The sequence below is a fragment of the Condylura cristata genome, unplaced genomic scaffold, assembly GCF_000260355.1.
Source record: "Condylura cristata isolate star-nosed mole 26May11 unplaced genomic scaffold, ConCri1.0 scaffold00001, whole genome shotgun sequence".
In the NCBI taxonomy this organism is placed as follows: Eukaryota; Metazoa; Chordata; class Mammalia; order Eulipotyphla; family Talpidae; genus Condylura; species Condylura cristata.
The window spans coordinates 76,781,173-76,804,112 of record NW_004567102.1 but is presented as its reverse complement, the minus strand read 5'-3'; the positions used below and the strand labels follow the sequence as shown (position 1 = coordinate 76,804,112).

The 22,940-nt window shown below is 38.7% G+C and overlaps 1 long non-coding RNA gene across 1 annotated transcript; it reads left to right on the top strand.

Moving 5' to 3' along the window:
- The first annotated feature begins 404 nt into the window (after positions 1 to 404).
- Positions 405 to 21,952, top strand: LOC105853277. The gene is made up of 3 exons (XR_001145126.1): positions 405 to 511; positions 1,525 to 1,666; positions 21,845 to 21,952. It is a non-coding gene; the product is annotated as an uncharacterized LOC105853277 (long non-coding RNA).
- The last annotated feature ends 988 nt before the right edge of the window (positions 21,953 to 22,940 follow it).

Sequence of the window (22,940 nt, the reverse complement as noted above, 5' to 3'; positions counted from 1 at the left end):
AATAAACTACTTTGTTTACGACTTGGAGGAACAAGAGAGAAATCAATCCATGTCTTATAATCAAGCCACATAGAACAACAATCCCATTGGAAATAACAGACTCAGAATAAAAATTGATCACTTGGGAGAAAGGACAAGGAAATAGAGTAGAAAAAAACCAAGCTTACAAATACAATAAGCCCTCAGTGTCATGGGTAGATTCTTGGGAAACCTTACTTTAAGCAAAATAACATACAATGTGACCATTTTTACCATAGGCTAATTGATCCAAACAAAAGTTAATTTACTAAGGTATATTTCCGGTGTCTAACACATCACCAAGCTTCTAAATACAGGTGGCAAATGCTTGTTCTGCTATTAAACAGTCATTTCATTTATTTATTATCCCATTTCCAGTTTGCTTTCCAGGTCTGGTTGACAGGTGGCGGGAACCCACCCCACAGCACCAACCCTGGACAGGACGCTCCCACAGCAAACACACGCTTGTGGTCTACATGTTTGAGACACGTCAGTGAGTCTTGCATGCTCATGTTAGGGATGCAGTAGTAAACTGGGGTATCAAGACAAAACCCAAGAAGACCTGGGGAGAACATGCCAACTCCACACGGACAATAATGCCCACCAGGAATTGATTTTGTTTTCCTGGTCATTGTTGTAATGAAACAGCACTGAGCCACATAACATTATTAGAGAGGCTTCTGTACTGAAAATGAAGGGAGGCTTAACTTTCAGCTGACCCAGATTTTAACACCCCACATTGATGAGACTGGACAAGAGACTCCCCCTTTTTGGTATCATCTGTTCCCAGTTGGAACAAGACAGCAATAAAAAGGAATTTCACCTGTCAGTAATAACTAAAGGTTGAATATAGAAAGAACTGGTAGTTTGCCCACCTCTTTCTCAGTATGAAAAAAAAAGCAAAAAAGGCATTCATACATGTTCATCTGTGCAAAATTTCTGTCAACAGTCACAATTGATACTAAACACAAGTCTTTCTATCAAGACAGTAAATGAGAGCCATAATCTCTGTTTCAAGCTGCAAATAAATAAATGGGATAAATAGGATGTCTTTAGTAATAGATTGCAAAGTTTTTCCCATATTGAATAGGTTTTAAAAAAAATCATTATTTTCCTGGTAAGCATTCTAATCTGATTATATCTATCCTTTAACTTACTTCTAGCTGGACTTACCTAATTACATATAAAAACAAATGCAAATCAATCCATTTCATAGACATAAATAATTAAACAATTTTAGACATCCAGAATTTTTAATAATTTTGGCTCTGAAGTATATATTTGGCTAATAGAATTTGCAACAAGTTACATGTAGAGCAGAAGAAAGTCCTTTATCTCCATCAAATAATGGACGCAGATCCATTTGTTATTTTTTTTAATGGTGACAGCAAAATCAATTCTAAGGGTGGGGGGGGAAGGAAAATGAGATTCTGAATTTCTCACTATACCTTCTATTCCTCTTGACACACTAATTAGTCTCCCACCCGCTTTTCTTATGCTTTACAGGATGTCTGCCTGGGGGAAAAACAAAACTGGCAGAACAGAAGAATAGCAGTGACAAATGGAGAGGACAATGGAGAAGTGACAACTCCTTTGAAGGGAGCCTGTAGTCTTTAGCTGCATGCATGCTCCAATGGTGACTCCAGTGGTGAGTAGCGAAGGCTTTCAATTGTGTATGAAATTCCTAAGTAGAAATCTAAACTGTACAAAGCACCATCCTTGACTGTTCAGTACCTACACAACTAAGAATGGAATATTCTTTGTTTCACTTCTCAGGACAGTATTGCTCTTGTCTGAGATGCAAGAGCGTTGCTGTAAAAAATACTGCTTCCCTACCAGCAGCATCTTGTGGCATCAGAAGTTAAGTCTTTTGAAATTTTGGATAACAAGTAAAACGACAGCAAAATCCCGATATCTTTGCACAGTTTATGAACAACATACAATGTTTTTTTTTAATTATTATTATTTTAAAATTTATTTATTTTTTATGTGGGAATTCTCAGTTTATACTGATCTTATTCATTTTTTTTTATTTTATAACAGTTTATTTTACGTTTTCACATTTTTTTTTCCCATCTCAATTGTAATCCCCGCAGGTTTCCCATCACCAAGTCACCCGTGTGCCATCACCATAATCCCGTGCACTTCCCTCCCCACCCCTCCATTTTTGATCCTATTCCCCACTCCACCCCCACAAAATGTCTCTGGAATATGGTTCTTCATTATTCTTGTTATTTTCTTGCCTGGTCTATTATACTCCTGCTATGAGTGAAACCATCCAGTATTTTTCTTTCTCTTTCTGGCTTATCTCACTAAGCATGATCGTTTCCAGCTCCATCCAAGTTGCTGCAAAAGACATGTGTTTCTCTTTTTTGGTTGCTGAGTAATATTCCATTGTATATATGTACCACATCTTTCTAATCCAGTCATCTACTTTTGGGCATTTGGGCTGTTCCCATGTTTTTCCAATTGTAAATAAAGCAGCAATAAACATGGGGGTGCAGGTACCTTTTTCAATCTGTGTTTTTGTGCCTTTTGTGTAGATACCTAGGAGTGGGATTGCGGGGTCATAGGGAAGCTCCATGTTTAGCAGTTTGAGGAACCTCCCAACAGTTTTCCATAGTGGTTGTACTAGTTTGCATTCCCACCAGTAGCAACAACATACAATGTTTTACAAATAAAAGATGATCTTAAAAGAAGGGAACCATTTTAATAGTTTCTTAGGAGTCTGTGACACAGCACAGGATTAGAACTGAGATGTCAATGGGAATTACACAAGTTACTATAAACTGTACTATATATTACCCTGTTAAAACGGGGCCTGGGATGCTAGACAGGGAGCGCTGACGCATGCGTACTTCAGCAACCTCTGGGACGCGATGTGCCTTGCATCTCCCATAAGTAATGAGCATGTTTCCCTTGGCGGGGAATGGAAGGATCTTCTCTAGAGGCGGGTTAGGCGGCTGTTACCTTGGTTCCATAGACGCCTATGCTGTTAACATGTAATACACTCTCCTCTCTGTCTTCAACTGTGTTGTTGGAATAACTGATTCGCATATTTGAATACTCTGGACCATTCTGAGCTGATGGAAAGCAAAGATGGAAAATGCCCTGACTCGCTGCTCTCACCCACTTCTGGAGTTTCAGGGCAAGTTCTCTCCTTGAGCTGAGATTCCTCACATTTTGTGTTGTGTCATACCTAGGGGGTGACGCGGGGAAGTTCTAAGGCCGGTTTTACACAGGTTTTAGGTATCCTGGTGGATCTTAGGCAGATACCAATATTTGGAATGAAATAGACTATTTTTTAAAAAGATTTATTTATTTATGCATACAAGAACTGGGGTGCAGGCCAGAGGTGGGGGTGGTGGTGAGAGGATTCAACCCGAGACAGAGTGGGGAGCAGAACAGGTGGAATGACTGAAATACACTGCTGAGAGGAGCAGCGGGCCAGTCAGGAGAGGTCTGCGAAGCCATGTGGGTCACCTCGCTGGCAGGGGATTGAACTCATGCTGCAGTGGCTGTGGACAGCTTCAAAGTGCTGTGCCTTAACCCCTCGTGCCACCAGGAAGGGCCCTGAAAGAGACTTTTCACCAAGTAATGCTGGCCTTTAATCAGATCCATTAGGGACAGAGTCTCCCAACTGCAAATGTGTCCTTGATAACACATTCACCCCAAATATGCCTAGAAGGGGTTGTATTGTGGAGTTGCCTCTTGCACTTAGGCCTGATCCTTCTGCAAACAAGCTTCTCCTTTGGAAAATAGTTACATTTGTGTAATGACTGGAGTTTTTGTCTCAACCTGAAACTTCCACCTATAGACATTACCTGTAAAGAGCCATTTCTTGAAGAAGGAGGAACAAGAAGAGGCAGGGAAGATGAAGGTGGAAAATAAAAGAGAAGGAGGAAAAGGAGAAAGAACAGGTGGAAGAGGAGGGTCGTGCCTAAGTGTTCTCACAAGGGCGTTCCTCCTTCAGTTACCCTGCCCAGTTAATGCTTCTGCGTCATAATCTTTCCATATTCCCATAACTGGCTAAATAGTCTGAATTAACTCAAGTACTTTAGCGCCGAAAGACCATTTAGGGAACACGCGAACTTCCCAAACTTGATTTTCTTGTAACTGACTCTAAAATTGGCAAACTGAGTAGAAGCTGCTTAGATTGGAGTCTGAAATTGCCTCTTTGCAAAATAAGTTCTGAATATGAATTGACAACAATAACAACAACAAAAAAATAGAGTTTTCTTTCTTTGCTTCCATGACTTTTTTGTGTCAACAGCTATGTGTCAGGCCCTGCCCCAGACTTTTCTTCGGTCTCACTTTCAGAGCAGACTTTCCTCCTAGAACCTCCACTTTTGTGGAAATAACCCAGGTTATTTTCTGAGGTTCCTTCTGAGCCCTCAGACTCTGAACTCAGCATGGCCTGTCATTTTAAAGTTAAGTCTTCTGAGGTTTCAGACAAACCTCAGATCTCGTATGTTCTTTTTGTTAAGGCCAAATTGCAGGCCTTAGTTAAGGAATTTCCAGAAGCACTGATGGTTCATGAATTTGCAGATGAATTCAGCATCATAATGTGCACTTCAAAGCTGTTTTTTTTTTTTCTGACCTACATTAGTTAATTCATATGCTTGTTAGTAAGGGTTAAACCAAACATAGAATGAGACTTGCTAAAAAGAAAATCGTGAAAAGGGTTTAGAGAAATTTTGGCAAAACACCAAGAAGTTGGCTGATGAGCTTCATCAGGACATTTTGTAAGCCCATTGATTGGAATAAAATCAGACTTGTACCCTAAAGATTGAGGAGCCTGTTGATGAGTCTTTGCTAATGGACTGAGCTGAGACCATTCTTTTAGTAAAAAAAAGGAGATTGAGTGTAATGGGACACTTTACCTACTTCTCATCTAGATAGTAAGTCAACCCATTAACACTTTAGATGAATCACCCAATACAAAACTAAAAACCCAGTTTTGTCCATTAGTATTTTAAAAAGACACATAATGGAGGAGAGATTGCTACAAACTTAATACTTTCAAATGTGTTTAGTCTTCCAATCTTACTTTCCAACATCCTTCTAATTTCTAATAACAAGGGTTCTAGGAACTACAAAGATTCCCCATCCTTTCCTCTTAACTGAATAGAAAAAAAAAAAAACAATTCTCCAGCTGAGGAATAAGTTTTTCTGTCTTTAATTTTCTTTAATTGCGGTAACAAAGGTTTTCATTGTATGTGATTCCGAGGCACGGGGTCATTTATCTTCAGATGTGATGTCTATCACCACACCACACCTACCACCAAGGCAACTCTAATCCTCCACTGTAGCCCATTACTGACAGTATAATCATGTATTTTTATTTAGCCCTATAGTGATAAACAGCACCTGCCTTAAAGTACTAAGACAAAATAGTGGGCATTCTTATAAAACTCAAAGTTCTTTCTGAATCTGTTCCTTTTTGATTACACCTTTGAGAGATACTCATTCTTTTTATCCATAGTTCCCCAGTCCCTATTAATTTATTGATCAAGTCTCCTTAGAAATTATTGTACAGGAATATCATTTTTCCAAAAAGGTGAAATGACTCTAGGTGTTGACAGGAATCTCTGGATACTCAACCAAGTGAATCAAATGAATCTTTAACATACTTCATGCCCTTTTTTCTAATGGCACTAAAGTTGATTCTGGAAGTACTGATCATTTTTCCTACTGAATAAGAGATCATTCTCCTAATGGGAAATTTCTCCTACTGACGTTTGCAAAATTCACAGTGCCTTTCCATCAAGATTCAGATATTTCGACTAATGGTTTCCCAGGATTAATCAATACCCAGAAGATAAGAGATTCAAGGGAGAGTGATAATAAGCTAACTTGCCCTTGCACATCCTAATTATCAGTTACCTTTCTCCCTTTTGTATGTGAAAAGCAGCCAAATGCTCTTGGGTTACTCACCCATATGCAATAAGACCATTATGGAAACAAAGGCATGAGGGTCAATAAGATCTAGTGGCACAAGAATAGCATCTTTGCCTTAGGATTATTGCTACAGTCACTGTTAAGGCCACTGAAGAAATTATTGTGGGTTCCCTTTTAACCATATTTGAACCTCTTGCAAAAGAAGTGTTCTTGAGTTGTCATTCAACATTTCTGTCAACTGTCTTTCCTCCCATGAACTTCTTTTGCACACTGCTTCCCCTATAACTCTTTGTTATTGTTATAGCCTTACCCTGCAGCTGTGACTGCTGAAGCTCTTTAGGACTGTTTGACATAGATAGATCACCTCCTGGCCCCTTCTGATGACATTAGAGAAACTCCCTTGAGCAATCCTGACATCTAATCATTACCTACTGGTTTATAATTGAGAGATTAAAATGGTAAATATTGGGTTGGATATGCAATAGCAATGCCTTTTGATGAAATTGGAGTGGTCCTTTTGCCTTTGGCTACGACAGATCCAAAAGTTAAATTATATATGTACACATAGGTTAATGCCCTCTTCAGGAACAAAACTGCCAGCATTTACAATGATAGTAGCTATTCTCTACAATTAGTTTGTGGCTTTGGAATGTTGTAAGAGCCACGTGACTTCCTTGATATCAACAGAAGGGGCAGAATTTTGGGATGTTATAATTTCACTTGTACTTTTAACTGTTCTTAAGATTATAGGTCATTCTGAATTTGGGGAGCTAAAGGAAATGTTGGTGACATTTTATAAAGGATGATTCTTGCAAAGGAACCAATAACAACCAAACTTTGTCATGGCCTAAGGGACATCTTTCCAATGAGAACTTAGAAAACCTGGTGAAAAGGTCTAACAGCTGGCCCTAGAAAAGACAAACAGGATTGGAAATCACATAACAATCTTTATGACAAAAATAGATATCTCTGGTTTGGCCTGAATAACAATCCATCCAACCAAGACGCTTTTCCACTCCTAACCATGGGACATGCATTAAGTGGTTGGTCAATTGATCAAGTAAAAGCATTCATAGATCAATATGGCTGAAGACATATTAATAAGGTCAACTATTACCTGCCTTACATATTTACCGTCTGTCCCTAATAATTCCAGAAAAGCCTGTTGGCACAATTCTTAAACACTTTATAAACTGCCTAAAATTCCAATGGCCACTGGTTTTCATATAGTTACCACCATCTCACACATTTATGCTTTAGTTAGAATCTGTATGGTTTCCCACTAGATTAAACATTTCCCTTGTAAACAAGATACTGTGTTTCCCTGGCCAGAGTCCATTTGGAAAATATGACCTGAAAACTTTGCTTGAACTGTATAGTGACCGAGGCAACCATTTTTTCTAGACAACTGGTCCAGTTACTATTTGCCAGTCTTGTAGCAATTTTCACAATGCTTATCATCTTCAATCACTTGGTTTAATCTAATGCTCCTATAGCCCTATTAAAACTCAGTTGTCAAATTTGTAGAGACCCTGTAACTACTTTGGCCAAAAGGACTGCCTTTGATGTTCTAAATCTCAGATTCAACCTTTTGGAACTCATAAACTCTCACTTTCTGAAATAATCACAGGATGCTCAATGGATTTTTGCCCTTTTGATCCACAGTTGATTATAGGAGATGTGCTACAATATTGTTAAAGTCTAATTCTTTGATTTTAAAAAAAATGTTTTGTTTGAGCAATCATTCACAGACTACTAGGAAATAACCTTAAGCAACACACCCTAGAAATTTCACCTATTGAAAAAAGAATCTTTAGAAAACCTTTCTTCTGAAAAGAACCTCTCTGAATAAAAGGTCCTATTAAGTTCTCTGGATAAATGCATGTGCAGTGAAAGTTCTGGAAATAGATTTTTAGGTTCACATGACATGAACAAAGACTAGACTTGCTTATCATCTGTCACCTGAAAATGAAGATTTCCAAGACTTTGATAACATTGTGGATAACATCTAAGAGTCTCCTAAAGCCCATCAAATGAGATCTGCGTATATTTTTCTCATTATCATTGCTTCATGCTTTTTTCTTATTCTTCTCCATGGATGGACAGTGCTTTTGTCCACAGTTCCCCCTCTACTATAAAAAGGAAAACATTTTTTAATGGTTTGAAATTTTAACTTTAAGAGAGCTAACCCAAATCTGTTATGAAATGGTTTGAACTCAACAGTTATCACTTGACTCATGGGCTGAAGTAGTTTTGGATAACTTGACCATCAACTTGCTAAAGTAAAATGTTGCACCTGGAAAGTGCATTGGTTGCAGCAAGCACACAAAGGACTTTGGTCTTACAGTTTTTTAGCAACATCATGGAACCTGGACATGTGATGAACATCATGGAACTTGGACATGTGACATTGGTTAATTCTGCCTTTAGTATCCTTATTGCTGAATTCTATCTTGATTTGTGGAAACATGCCTGAAGAGGTGACATTAGCAGCTCAAGAGGATCTCCACGGCCTAGATATAGACCTTCATGTAGAAATATCTGAGCTTTCTGTTGTACCCTCCTTATAACCAACGTGACTTCACTAGTTTCCTGACTGTGCATCTTGCTTCCAACATGGGGAACAATACTCAGGAGGTATCATTTTGGCACTGAGAGCAGACACTATATCTGATGATCAGTGGCCTTCAGAAAAAGTTCAAGACCAGAAGGTGGAAATGTGAGCATTAATATTCAGAATCCTTTTTAAATGAAGTTGAGAGGCTGGGCAGAGGGTATCTATGCATGGTAAATCAGCAAACTACAGACCCGCCCAGGCTGTGCATAAGAAAACAATGCTGTTTTCTCCTTTGGGGAATTTAAGGGAACCACCTCCAGAGGGCATTTAGGGGGTTGTTAGTGTTGAGTTCAAAGAGGTACATATGGTCTCCCCATGAATGCACACTCCAACCTACTTTCGTTCCCCTTCTTCTGTTTCTGAATAAATCCTTTGTACTGTTGGAATAATGGGTTGCTTTTGTTTGAGAGCAACAGTAACTGAAAACATATAACTGAATTCAGCATCATCAAGATCTGGTGAAACACTTTAACACATAAGCAATGTTTAAAACGTGTCTCTATCGTTGTACTGTTCAGGCACGATTCTACCCTACCATGACTTTTTATTCAAATTCACTGCTATATTCTTTAGGGAAAATAAAACAGATTTAAAGGGGGGGGGCAAGGAACTATATCTCAGCTCTTTATTTTTATCTTTAGCTACATCTTCCAAAACTGACTGAACAGCTAATTACTTTTTTTTTTTTTTGCTACAATGAGGTCTTGCGACTATTTATGCTTGTTAGAATTCTGAAGCTATAAAAGGAATTAGCATTAACTAAAATATGGTTTTAAAATTTAAGGTAAAACCGGCCCTCCCTGGTGGTGCAGTGGGTTAAAGCACAGCACTAAGAAGCTAAAGCCGCTTCCGCATGAGTTGGGCCCCTGCCTGCGCAGAGGTGACCCACGTGGCACGGCAGACCTCTCCTGGCCCGCCCTCTGCTTCCCTCAGCAGTGTACTTCATCAATCTGCCTGTTCTGCTCCCCACTGTCTTTGGTGAAATCTTCTCACCGCCCCTGCACCTCTGACCTGTACCCCAGTTCTGTATGCATAAATAAATAAATTATAAAAAATTAAGGTAAAACCATCAACTTGAGGGCCCTCCCTGGTGGTACAACAGGTTGAAGCACAGCAAAGCTAGCCACTACCACTTCAGCACCAGCTCAATCCCCAGCCAGGGAGGGGACCCACATGGCACAGCAGAACTCTCCTGTCTTACCTGCTGATCCCCTCAGCAGTGTATTTTGGTACATCTGCCATTGTGTTCCCCACTTTTGTGAATCCTCTGACTGCCCACAGACCTCTGGCCTGTATCCCAGTTCTTGTGTGAGTAAATAAATACATCTTTTAAAAAATCAAAACCATCAATCAATATTTAAGATCTGAACTCAAAGGAAAATATCTCCTTGCTGTCAAAATGAATGTAGATGCAGCCTCCAGATACTTTAAACTTTTCTGTATCCAAAGCTAATTCTAATTTGAGGCTAATTTTACACACACACACACACACACACATGCGCACCTGTGTGCAAATCCCAACTTGAAGACACAAAGCACTGCATTTGACCAAGTGAAAGTAGCTTCCTGTCAGCAGTGTCTTACCTATGTTATATTCAAGAATGTTACAAGCCATTATTATAAGTACTCTTGCATTTCTGAGCTATTGGCCAAATTTGAACAGCCTTCTACAAATCATGGGGCCCTGCATGTTTTCTGGCCCACTGAAGTCTTCCACCTGGAGTTAAAAGGTACCACAAGGCAAAAATACCTCCTTCTTCAGGTCTTCCTGACAACCAACTTTGCTATTTTTCTGTATCATTCATGGCAGTTTTACAGTGATCATGTTGGGGATGACTGATGCCCAGAGGCTGTTCCTCAAGATAGGATCTTATCATTTCTGCTTTCTCAGTCTCTCTCCCTGGGTTTTTGATCTTTGTAAATGATGAACCCATCCCTGCCCCAGGCACAGGGAACTGAAGGCTCACAAGCACTAAGGTAAGGGACTATTGGAAACTTAGTGGATGGCATTAAATACTTTTAGTTTCTGCTTGTTACTCTGTAAGACACTCCCTACCTGTATTTTGGAGATAGATTAGAATCCAGTAGAGTATTTTGACCTGGGGAAAGAGAAAATACAACACAGAAAACACCAGGCAGGAGTTCATTCTTAAATTTAGGTTATCAGTTCTTCACAAGCATCTTCCTTGGCTGACATTTTGCAAGATAACTTGTTTCTGTAATTTTCTTTCTTTGTCATTCAATTTCTTGCCAATATCTTCTAGTCCTCCATTTTATTTTTTCTTTTCAGATAAGCATGAACAATATTTTCAGACAATCTTTCTAAAATATATGTTGGATATTTAAGACAAAGGTGATAAGTGTTTTCATTAAATAACAATTTAAAAAGAACAATTAGAGCACTTGACAGACAGACTGCAGTAAATATATGTTGAAACAAAGAATAAAGGAGCTTTTATTTTTGGTAAACATTTTTATTTTTCTAACTTGCAAATTTAAGAATAATGAAATATATTTACCCAAGCTCTTTAAATCACTAATTTATTTTTCTATTGTATTAGTTTTTAATGAGTTGACAATGTTTATAATACAGTGTGTGACTGGCCGCATGGGTTCATATATTCAGCTGCATGGTATTGCCCTACACTCGCCACCAAATCACCTATAATCCTCCACCCTCTGGGTCCTCTCTCTCACCCACTTTGCCGCTCAATCTACACCAACTCCTTCTGGTAGCCTAACTTTTATTTACTCTATTCTACCTAAAAAAAAAAAAAAAATCTTTTAAATATATTCTCCAGTAAAGTAAAAAGCATTTCTTAACTCTTTTATCATATGAAACTTAGCGTCTATAAAACTTAGATGTTAGGCTTAAAGAATAGTAATAAAATGAAAACATGTGCTCAGCACGCAGATTAATAGGTAGAGCACCTTTGAAAGCCGAGTGCCACCTCTCCAACCCAGCCCCTCCCTCTCAGGTGATCGCTCTGCCAAATGTTGTTTATAATCCCACTGCTTTTTTTCATGAGTCTACCATCCCAGATAATGTATGGCTTCATTATTTCTACATTTGGCTTCATCTGTATTCACAGAATCACTTTGCCTATAGTCCTTTCTGGTGAATTTATTCACATTGTTTCAGAGGTTTATCCATTTTGAGATATAGTGTGTGTATATATATGATTTATATGTATACATATACATACATACATAGTTTTAATTTATTTTATTGTTACACAATATTCTACTGTAGAGTAAAAAGTCAACACTATTTAATCTTTGTCCAGTCTATCAGCATTTAAATTACTTTCAGGTTTTTAATATTGCATGTAATACCGCCATAACATCTCCAGTTCTGATTTGCAATGCTTTCTCTAAGGTGTATTCTTGGAGGAGAGCAATTACATCATAGAATCCTTGTATACTCATATTTATTAGGTAACACCTGTTTTCCTAAATTTGCACCATTCCTCCTGTGGCTGAGGATTCTTACTGCCCCCTTCAAAGAACCCAAATTATCTAATTTCTATGGTTGCTTATAGTGACATATTGGAATAGTTTTATTCCATTGTGACATTGAGCATCCATTAGTATGTCTAGGGGGGGGTTGGTGTTTACTTTTTGTTTTATTAACTTAATTCGGGGGTTATATTTGTATTCCTCCACATGCAGACATGCCCCACTCATTCTCTCCCTGCTGGTTATCTCATTAATTTTGGTTTGTTTGTTAGGTTTATTTTTTATTTATGCATACAAGTACTGGGGTGCAGGCCACACATGTAGGGAGTGGGGTTTGACGATTCACCAGAGCAGAACAGGCAGATGTGCCAAAATGCACTGCTGAGGGGAGCAACAGGTGAGACAGATGTCTGCAGCACCTCTACAGCTGGGGATTGAAGTAGCTGAAGCAGCTAGGCTAGCTTCTTCACAGTACTGCGCTTTAAGCTGTTGTACCACCAGGGAGGGCCCAAATTTTTAACTCTTGACGTTGATTAAGAGAATTTACTGTTCCTGTTCAGAAATATTTTCTCCATAATTGACAATTGTTAAAAGCTTTCTTTCAAGCACAAAGTTTATAAACTCAAGAAGTTGTTTTATTAACAGGGAAAGAAATGAACACTTTTTGATAGATGCCTATAAAGCTGCTTATAAGTTTTGGATGCATCAGTAATTCTACAACTGTGTGAACTGTCTTGAGTAGTCATGAAAATAGAATACTGGTCTTGTTGACCACTAATTATATTGCATTATATGCTCTCTGCAAGTTTCATCTTAAAAATCTGTTACCAAAGGCCTTCCCTGGTGGCGCAGCGGGTTAAAGAGCAGCACTGTGAAGCTCACAGCAGCCGCTTCAGCATGAGTTCTATCCCTCTTGAGGGAGATGAACAGCATGGTGTGGCAGACTTCTCCTGACCCATCGGCTGCTCCTCTTAGTAGTGTACTTTGGCGATCTACCTTCTCTGCCTTTGGTGAAACTCTTACCACCTTGTGCACCTCTGGCCTGCACCCCAGTTCTGTATACATAAATAAAATAAGTCATTTAAAAAAATCACCAAATACATTGGACATCTGGATTTCTTCAGGATAGTAAACAATAGCACATGAGAATTAACCACATCTTTCCCATACTGAACTCCCAAACATTAAGTAATTTAAAAAAGAAAATAAGCCTATTTATTAGGTGTTGTAGGCAAGAAAGACAAACACAGAATAGACACTAATCACTAAATCCCTGTGTGTTCTACAAATTTGATGTAACTGCAAATCTATATTGTCTCATGGATATTTACTTTCAAAGCAAACAAAATAGGCTTCTAATTGTGTTTCTTCTGAGTTAAATTTACATCAGAAGCAGGCATAGTCATGTAGTTATAAGTTGTCTATATTACTTGAGGCAAGAAGGCTTTTAATCAGTATACTGGTTATTTATAATGATACCCTGGAAATTGAATTGGATAAGGGTGAATTTAGAAGCAAGATTGTTTGGAGGCTGTTGGGTTTCTCTACATAGATTGAGGAGGATCTAAGAACAACTGGTAACAGTGGGTACAAAAAAGAAAGATGCCTATATGAAAAAAAAAAACACTAGTAGGAATTGATTAAATAAATAAAGGATATAGAAAAAGACCAGTGACACTTGGAGGAGGAGAATTCTATCTTAAGGAAAATTAATGAACTTTAATTTTCATTAATTAATTAATTTTCATTTATTATCCAATATGGTAGCCACCACCACATGTGGATATTTCAATTATAATTAATTAAAATGAGATAAAATGTTCAGTCTCTTAGTTATACCAACCACATTTCACGTGGTCCATAGGGACAGTGTGACTACAGTGTTGGTTCATGCAGATGTGGACCATCCATCATCACAGAGGGTTTTATGAGAGAGTGCTAAAGAGAGCTTCCTGGTTGGAGAAATTTCTTTGGCTATGTTGGCTGGGCGTGCATGGCTTTCATTCTCAAATGCACTTTTGGCTATAATCTTGATTTAAAAAAAAAATTGTGGTTACTTAGAAAAGCCCCGAATTAATCACTCATCCACCTATTAAATTCCTACTATTAATGTTCATTGCCTGGGCTTAAGTCCCTGCACAGATATAATTAAATTCCAAAATCATCTAAAAGAGGCAGGAGGAAACCATCATGAAGGTGCTTTTTTAAATCCTTATTTTTTAAAATGTGTGAATGGCAGAGAAAGAGTATGGACCTTTTTGGAACTAGAACCAACTTTTAAGTATATGTCAGAAAGCAGGTAGAATTAAAATATGAAACGTAGTTTAAAAATATTTCCAGTTAGCAGGAAGCTACATGCCAAAAAAAATGAAACTAGATCACTACCTCACACCATGCACAAAAACCAAATCTAAGTGGATTAAAGACTAGACATATGAACAGAGACCATAAAATGCCTGGAAGCACAGAAGGGTGAAACACTACGTGGCATACACCTCAATAACATCTTTGAAGATACAGCACCCAATGCAACAGTAGTGAAGTAAAGGATAAACAAATGGGACTATGTCAAGTTAAAGAGCTTCTATACAGCAAAAGAGACATTACAAAAAACCAACAGACATCCCACTAATTGGGAAAAAAATTTTCTCACACAAGGCTAAATGATTAATTTTCTCACACAAGTAAGAACTGATGAAACGCAACAAAAATAAAGCAAACAACCCCATCAAAAAATGGGCAGAAGAGCTAAAGACACTTCTCCAAAGAGGAAATGCAGATGGCTAACAAGCATATGAAAAAATGGTCAACATCACTTGTAATAAGGGAGATGCAAATTAAAACTACAATGAGATACCAACTCACACCAGTGAGTATGGCACATCTTCAAACAACTAGCAACAGCAAACATTGGGGAGGATGTGGAAAAAAATTCCTGCACTGCTGGTGGGAAGGTAGTACAACCACTATGGAAAACTGGAGGTTCCATATGATACAGTAATCCCACTCCTAGGTATCTATCCAAAAGACACAAAAACACTGATTCAAAAAGACACGTGCACCCCCATGTTTATTGCTGCTTTGTTTACAATAGGAAAGACAAGGAATCAAACGAGATGCCCAAAAGTAGATGATTGGATTAAAAAGATGTGGTACATATACCCAATGGAATATTATTTGGCAATCAAAAAAGATAAACACATGCCTTTTGCATCAACATGGATGGGACTAGAAGGAATCATGCTTAGTGAATTAAGACAGAAAGAAAAGGAAAAATACTGGATGGTTTCACTCGTGGAAGGAGTATAAAGTACCCAGGGAAGAAAATAATAATGAACAACTACATACCAGAGACATTTTAACATTTTACAGGGGTAGAGTGGGGAATGGGATCAAAAATGGTGGGGAGGGGGGTGGCGGTAAGTGCACTGGACTATGGTGATGACACATGGGTCATCTGGTGATGGGAAGCCCATGGGGATTACAACTGAGAAAGATGGAAAAAGACACAAAATGATGTAAAAATAAACTATTATTTAAAAAAAATTTCTAGTTAGCTCTTCTATAGAATGAAAATGGAATCAAATAAGTCAACATCATGGAGGGAAAACAAATTCTCTAAAGGATGATGTTTGATTAAGAGCTTGTTTGGCAGAGAAACATTGATGTAGGTACATTGCTTTCATCCTGTGAGTTAGTTACTGCTTCTTCCATTATAAAACAGAGACAAGGGTCTCTATCAAGAAATTGACCAACTTTCTCAGACCAATAAATGACAGAACCAGGATATGCACTCAGGTGTTTGATGAATTTCAGTGTTCTTCTCATGCACTCTAAATACCTCTCCATCAGTACTTGCTGAAGGTATTCAGGTTGAATGATAGGCTAGACCAGTTCATTGATTTTTTTTTTTAAAGATTCATTTATTTGTGCATACAGAACTGGGGTACAGGCTAGCAGCTCAGGGGCGGTGAGAGGCTTCACCAGAGACAGAGTGGGAACAGAACAGGCAGATTGACAAGTACACTGCTGAGGGGAGCAGCGGGCGGGTCAGGAGAGGTCTGCCACACCATGTGGTCACTTCCGGGGCAGGCGGGAATCAAACTCATGTGGAAGCGGCTTCAGATTCTCAGTGCTGTGCTTTAACCCGCTGCGCCACCAGGGAGGGCCGATTTTTTTTTTTTAATTGAGAAGTTTATATAATCTAGAGGTGTAGATGGTTTGAAGGTGACTGGCTCCTAAGGTTTGGTGTATGACTGACACTTGGGAAAACTGGTAATATTCCATTTCACTCTAATATGCCAACTGAGTCTTATAGCTTGGAACAGCTTTCTGAGTGAGATATTGTTCATTGGTAGGATTTCTTTCCACCTTTACTGGATGACTAAACACCCTCAAACTTAGTCCCCCAAACACATCCTAGAATATGGAAAATCACATCCTTGGATACTTGAAATCCTCACAGAATATCAGATGATCTTCAAACTGTGTAGTGTCACCAGGGAGGTGTACACATCTGGGAACAAATGAAGGTGATGTGCATGCCAACTTTGGGGAAATATTTGGGGGGGGTGAGTTCAGGGAACAAGCCTTAGGATTATTAATGAGTTAGACTGTTGCCAGAAAAGTATTTTGTTTGACTTTATAGGGGTATTCACTTTAGTACATCTGTATATGATGTCATCCTATGTGAGTTTTCGCTAATTATTAATACATATGTGCTCGCCATTTGCAGGCACTAATGATGTGGCAGTAACAATCTTGCCAATATTTCATTGAGGCCACAAAAAACTTGCTTTCCCAGATGCATTATACTTGACAATGTGTTGGGGATGAATTTTTCTTGTAGTTTCAGCAATAAGAAACCTGGATTTTATTCCTGGGAGGCTGGATAAGGGGTATTATATGATGTGTTGGGAGAAAGGCTGTCTGCCTCTGAAAGAAACTAAATGAAGTAAGGAGGGAATAGATATTAATTCTTTCCACAACTCCATATCTCTAGTACCTATACCCAGGGGTTACCCCAAGACAAAAATCTTCCAAGAATTGGAAGAAAGACATTGAATTTGATTATGTGCTAAGATTCAGAATTAGGTAGCATAGTGTATTAAATGCAGTCATCATGGTAGAGAATATATTAAAGTCATACTTTCTTGGTACAGGATAGCTTTTCATTGAGATATTTAAAACCATAACACTTTCCTCTTCTGGCAGATTTTGAAATTTCTAAATGTGTGTATTAAAGATAAAAAGGCCATTAAGGTCTTTCTTATCATGTCAAATGCAACTAGTTTCATCTTCTCAATGTTTAAACCCAGGCATTTGTGTCTATTGAGATGCCTATTTCATGGTTTCAGACAGAGGAAAACTGAAATATTTCTTTTGATGATAGAACAACTCTTAGGTCCCACCAGTCTCAGGTGGTGCTCCTGATTCCTCCCACTACAGGTTTCCATTTTTTTGAGTTGAGTGCCATTGTTTCCCTTCATATCCACCTTAAATTGCCCTAGCTGTAGTGTTGGGAAAGGTACTGAGTTCCATGCAGCCTCTCACACTCAACTTCCGCTGCCATTTTTGCTCTGAGCCATAGATCAGCATCAAAGCTAGAATGTATCAAGTAGCGATGCAAATGCATTGCACATTCTCTTATCTCCAAAAAAAAAAAAAAAAAATGTTATTTAAACTACCATAGTATTTAAAATCAAACCACATTTTCTCGGCTTCATTCAGTTTTAGTCCTCCATAATCAAACTTCCTGAAGATTTATATACACTCTGTCTCCCCTTTCTCACTGCCTGTCTCTCATGGACCCACACCAATTGGGTTTCTTTCCCACTATCCACTCAAAAGATTCTTGCCAAGTTTACAATACACACCAGGGTACCACATCCAACAGGAGTTCTGCTTTCCTCTCTCTTACTGTTACAGGGTAGCCCAGAGTGGACTGGGCCGCCTTGTCTGTGGGACCTCACTAGCGCACTCACAACTGCAGATACACACAAAAGGGTTTATTTACAAAAGGGGAAAGGAATAGGAAACAACACAGGGAAAGAGAGCAGGATACAAAGTAAGTGGAATACCTTATGGCTAGACTGACTGAACATACCAAGTCACGTGGCCTGGAGAGTTGCTTCCCAAGTGAGCCAGCGAGAGACCGAGAGAGCAGGAGATCCAGCCAGAGCCAGAGCCAGAGCCTGTGAGACGCAATAGTGCCCTATTGATCCCCCCAAAATGTCCCAGAATCCATTCCTGCTAGCCCCGCCCTTGGGTCCTCACAGTTACCTCCCTGGTACTGCTGGGATTTGTAGTTTTCAATCACTGGAATAGGGTGTAGAGTCCCATCCACTCAGCAGTGTTACTTCTGTAGATCTGCCTTTTCTGTTCCCCATTCTGTCTGTTGAAATCACTCATCTTCCCTCCACCCTACACCTCTTGCCTCTTACACAGTTCTTGCGGGCATAAATAAACAAATCTTTTTTTAAAAAAGTTGAAACTTAGGGCCCTCCCTGGTGGCGCAGCGGGGTAAAGCGCAGCACTAAGAATCTGAGGCCACTTCCGCATGAGTTCGATTCCCGCCTGCCGCCTGCCCCGGAGGAGACCACATGGCGAGCCAGACCTCTCCTGGCCCGCCCGCTGCTTCCCTCAGCAGTGTACTTCGTCAATCTGCCTGTTCTGCTCCCCACTCTGTCTCTGGTGAAGCCTCTCACCACCCCTGAGCCTCTGGCCTGTACCCCAGTTCTGTATGAATAAATAAATAAATCTTTAAAAAAAAAAAAAGTTGAAACTTAAACATTCAAAATAAACACTGAAAATTGAGATTCATAAGAATAATGTGTTTAACATATTCAAATGAATGTTGGGGGAAAAAAAGTATGGAAGTTCCTAAAAAAACTTAAAAATAGAACTATCATATGATCCAGCAATCCCACTTCTGGGTCTAAATCCAAAGGGAAGGAAAGCAGGCTATTAAAGAGATATCTCTATTTTCATGCCCATTGCAGCATTATTCACAATAGCAAAGATATGGAGCAAAGTGTCCATTCATGGGTGAATGGATAACAAAGATATATGTAGCATATGTACATGTCTATACAATTTTAGTTCAATGGCATATGACTGTATATATTATATATATATATATATATACAACAGAATATTTCCCTCTCTATATATGTTATATGTATATACACATGGTAGCATATTAAGCAGCCATGTGAAAGAAGAAAATCCTGCCATTTGAAACAATATGAATGAAATGTGAGGCCATTATGATAAGTGAAGTAAACCAGAAGAAAACAAATACTGCATGGTATCCTGTATCTTGAATTTTTTTTTTTTGAAAAAAGTAAGAACATTAAATTCATAGAACAGTGGGTAGAAAATCTATTGCCAAGATCTTAGGGGTGGGGAAATAGGGAGAGGTTAGTAAAAGTGTACAATTTTAATTTGTAAGATAAATAAGGTGTGCACAGCTAAGGTAAAATATGGTGACTATAATCAATAACGCTACATTGTATAATGGAAATTTGTTGAGAGTGGAATGTAAATATTCTCACCAAAATAAAAAGGTATGTAGATGAGGTGATGGGCATTAATTAACTCAGTGGAGAGAATCCTTTTATGATGTATCTGTATATCAAATCAATACAACGTACCCTTTAACTACCTTGTCATTTTACTTGCCAGTTAAACCTCAATAAAGCTGACAAAGTATAATGATGAGCATATTTAAAAAAGTATATTCTTAAGAAGAGAAACAATCCTCAACTGTTGACAAATTAGTTATTCCTTACAACTTGGCTACATTAAAATATTATTCCTGTAATATTTTTATTGAATAGATCCAAGAAGCATATGTTCATTAACACATTCATAAGAATATATACTCACTCATTGTATATTCTTAGGAAATCTTTTCTTTTATAAAAACCTTTTAAAATTGTTTTTGTATATTCAGAGAACTGTCATTTAGCAAACTAATCTTTCAGCAATTAAGTTCTCAGTGAATTGTTTTTCAGAGGATTGATCAGTTTTTGGTTGAGATTAAGACGATTTTTAAAGTCAGATATTGCTGTGGTTGAGTAAAAATTAAAAGTCAAGTTAGATCAAGGTAAGCAGCAGTATGTGACAGCAAAAATTCTTTCCAGTGGCATCCTGAAAGGAATTGAATAATTAAGCAGTCTTGGTATGATAAGCTGCAGAGAAAGACAAAAGTCAGAAATAAAAATAAAGCTATTTGATACTTTAGGGGCGGCTGGGTATAAAAGAAGCAAGGACCAGCAGGAGACTGGGGTTGGAGAGACCTGGACCAAGTGACAGCCTTGCAGGAAACTCTTTAAGCTGTGGGGCCATGCATGCAAAACCTCACCCTCCCTCACTTGAAGGCGTTAGCTTCTAGCAAACACGCACCTTTTATGAAGAGAAAGTCCCCTTGCCGCAGGGCCCATGGTCAGGTCTGCTGTTACACACTTGGGTTTGGCCAGACATATTCCTCTCCAACAGGTATTAAGAGGCCACCATTTCCTGAGATTGGAACACCATCTCTGCTTCCCTCCCCACACAGTCATCGTTAATTCTCATCTATGTTTACTTTGTAGTGCCAGGTTTCTTCTGAAATGTGTATTTTTGTTTCACATTTTTGTGATGTTCTTGTGATTTCCAAGAACAGTAGGGGAATGATGAGTCTTTTATCATTTTTGAATCAGTCACGGTCAACTGTTTGGTGAACTTTAATGGAAGCACGGAGATCAAGAGATTTGTTCTTATTGAAAATGCTTCCGCAGGATCCAGTCACGTTGTCACAAAAGATGAGATTCCATCTTTATGAATAGCTTGAGTAGGCTGCATTGAGTATAGATACCACACCTTCTTTATCCAAACTTCTGTCAGGGTGACTATGCTAAGCAAAATAAGTCAGAAAGTGAAGGACACTTACCAGATGGTTTCTCATATGTGGCATATAAATAACCAAAACAAATCACAACAAGAATAACTCCTGGAATCTATGAAAAATATAGTGGTTACTAAGGGGGAAAGAGAGGACTGGATGGGAAGAGTGGATAGAGGGGTTCAACTTGAGAGTGATGACTGATGAAAAATAAAACACACCAGAATTACAATAAAATGTACTCCTGTGAAGGAAAAAAAAATCCCATTTTAAACTAATCACAAAAATGGCAAAAGAAAAAAAAATAAGAAAGAAAGAAAAATCACATGCACTAAAAAAAGTAGATAAATAATTAAGAATATTTAATAAAAATTATGAACTTATGGGAAAAGAATAATTCACTAGGGATGTTAGGTTAAGAATCGCAAGAATTGGGCCTTTGCTGGGGGTGCAATGGGTTAAAGCACAACACTGAGAAGTTAACCTAGCTGCAGCCGCTTCAGCATGAGTTCAATTCCCAGCCAGGAGTTGGCCTACATGGTGCAGTAGACCTCTCCTGACCTGCCCGCTGCTCCCCTCAGCAGTCTACTTTGCCGATCTACCTGTTCTGCTCCCCACTCTGTCTCTGGTGAATCCTCTCACCACCCCTGCACCTCTGGCCTGTGCCCCAGTTCTGTATGCATAAATAAATAGACCTACAAAAAAAAAATCACAGGAATTATTCAGTATTTGAACTGTGCCTTGGAGACAGGATAGAAACTGCAGAAAATTTCATGCATCTAACTAATTTATAAAATAAACTCAGTCTCTATTTCCTGTAACTCTATAAACTTAATTTTTTGAAAATAGCAAAAGCCTTACAATTAAAGTATTCCTGGGGATGGATTGAGAAGGAGATTTGAAGGATGGAGGTAAACTCAAGTAAAGAGCTAACGGCTAAACTCACGTCTGTCGCATTCAAGGTTTGTGGACTGCTTTGGTGGCAAGATGGTACAGACTGGCCTGAGGGATCTGTTGTGCAGTATGCTGGTAAAGCAGCTGCATTCCCATTCACTCACCACCAAATGGGCTTCCTGACGCTGGGTAAGTGTCTGAGCTCCTTCGGCTGCATCATCTCTCTACTTCACTAATATTTGCTTTGTTTTCTTCTTTATGGATAGTCATTGTTATGACCCATCTTTCATGCAATCTCATTTCCTAGAGCAAATGAAAAATGAAAACATGTTTTTGTTCAGATTTTCATAGCTACTTCAGCAGGCTCTCAGACCAAGGCTCTAAAATGAAGTAATTTCACTAATCAGGATAATTACTGCAATCAGAATAAACTCCAAATCTTGATGGTAAAATTTGTGGAAAAATCCCCAACAGCTATCTTGGAGGTTCTTTGTTTCATGTCTCAACAGTGATCTTGGATGTTCTTTGTTTTATTTTTAAGTGAAAAAATGTTTTGAGGTAACAATAGTTAATCACATTGTATGTGATTGAGAGGTAGAGGATCATGCCCGTCGAATGAATATCACCGTACCCCATCTTCCACAGAGCACCATAGTCTTTCTCTTTAGTCCACGGTCCTCCTGCACACCCTCCTCTCCACCCTCCCCCTGTCCTGTAGCCTCAAATCTACAGTCAGATTCTGGGATTTGCTACTGCTTTGGTGTAATCTGATCCATTATTTCCCCTCCATCTCACATAGAAGTGCAACCATCCTGTCTTTGACTTTCCCCTGCTGACTCATTTCAGTTAACATTATCCTATCCATTCCATGCACGTGCTTGGACACAGCTTGTGTCACAACTTAGCTGTTGTAAATAGTGCTTCAGTGACCGTAAGAGTGCAAACCTGTCTTTGAATTAATGTTTTTGCATACTTTGAGTAGGCGCCCGAGAGTAAGAGTGGAATTGCTGGAAGGTCTATTTTTAATACTTTGAGAAACCTCCATACTGTTTTTCACAAGGGCTGGCCCAGCCTACATTCCCACTGACCGTGTATGAGGGGACCTTTTTCTCTACACTCTCACACACATTGTTTCTGGTCTTTCTAATATGGGTCATTCTCACA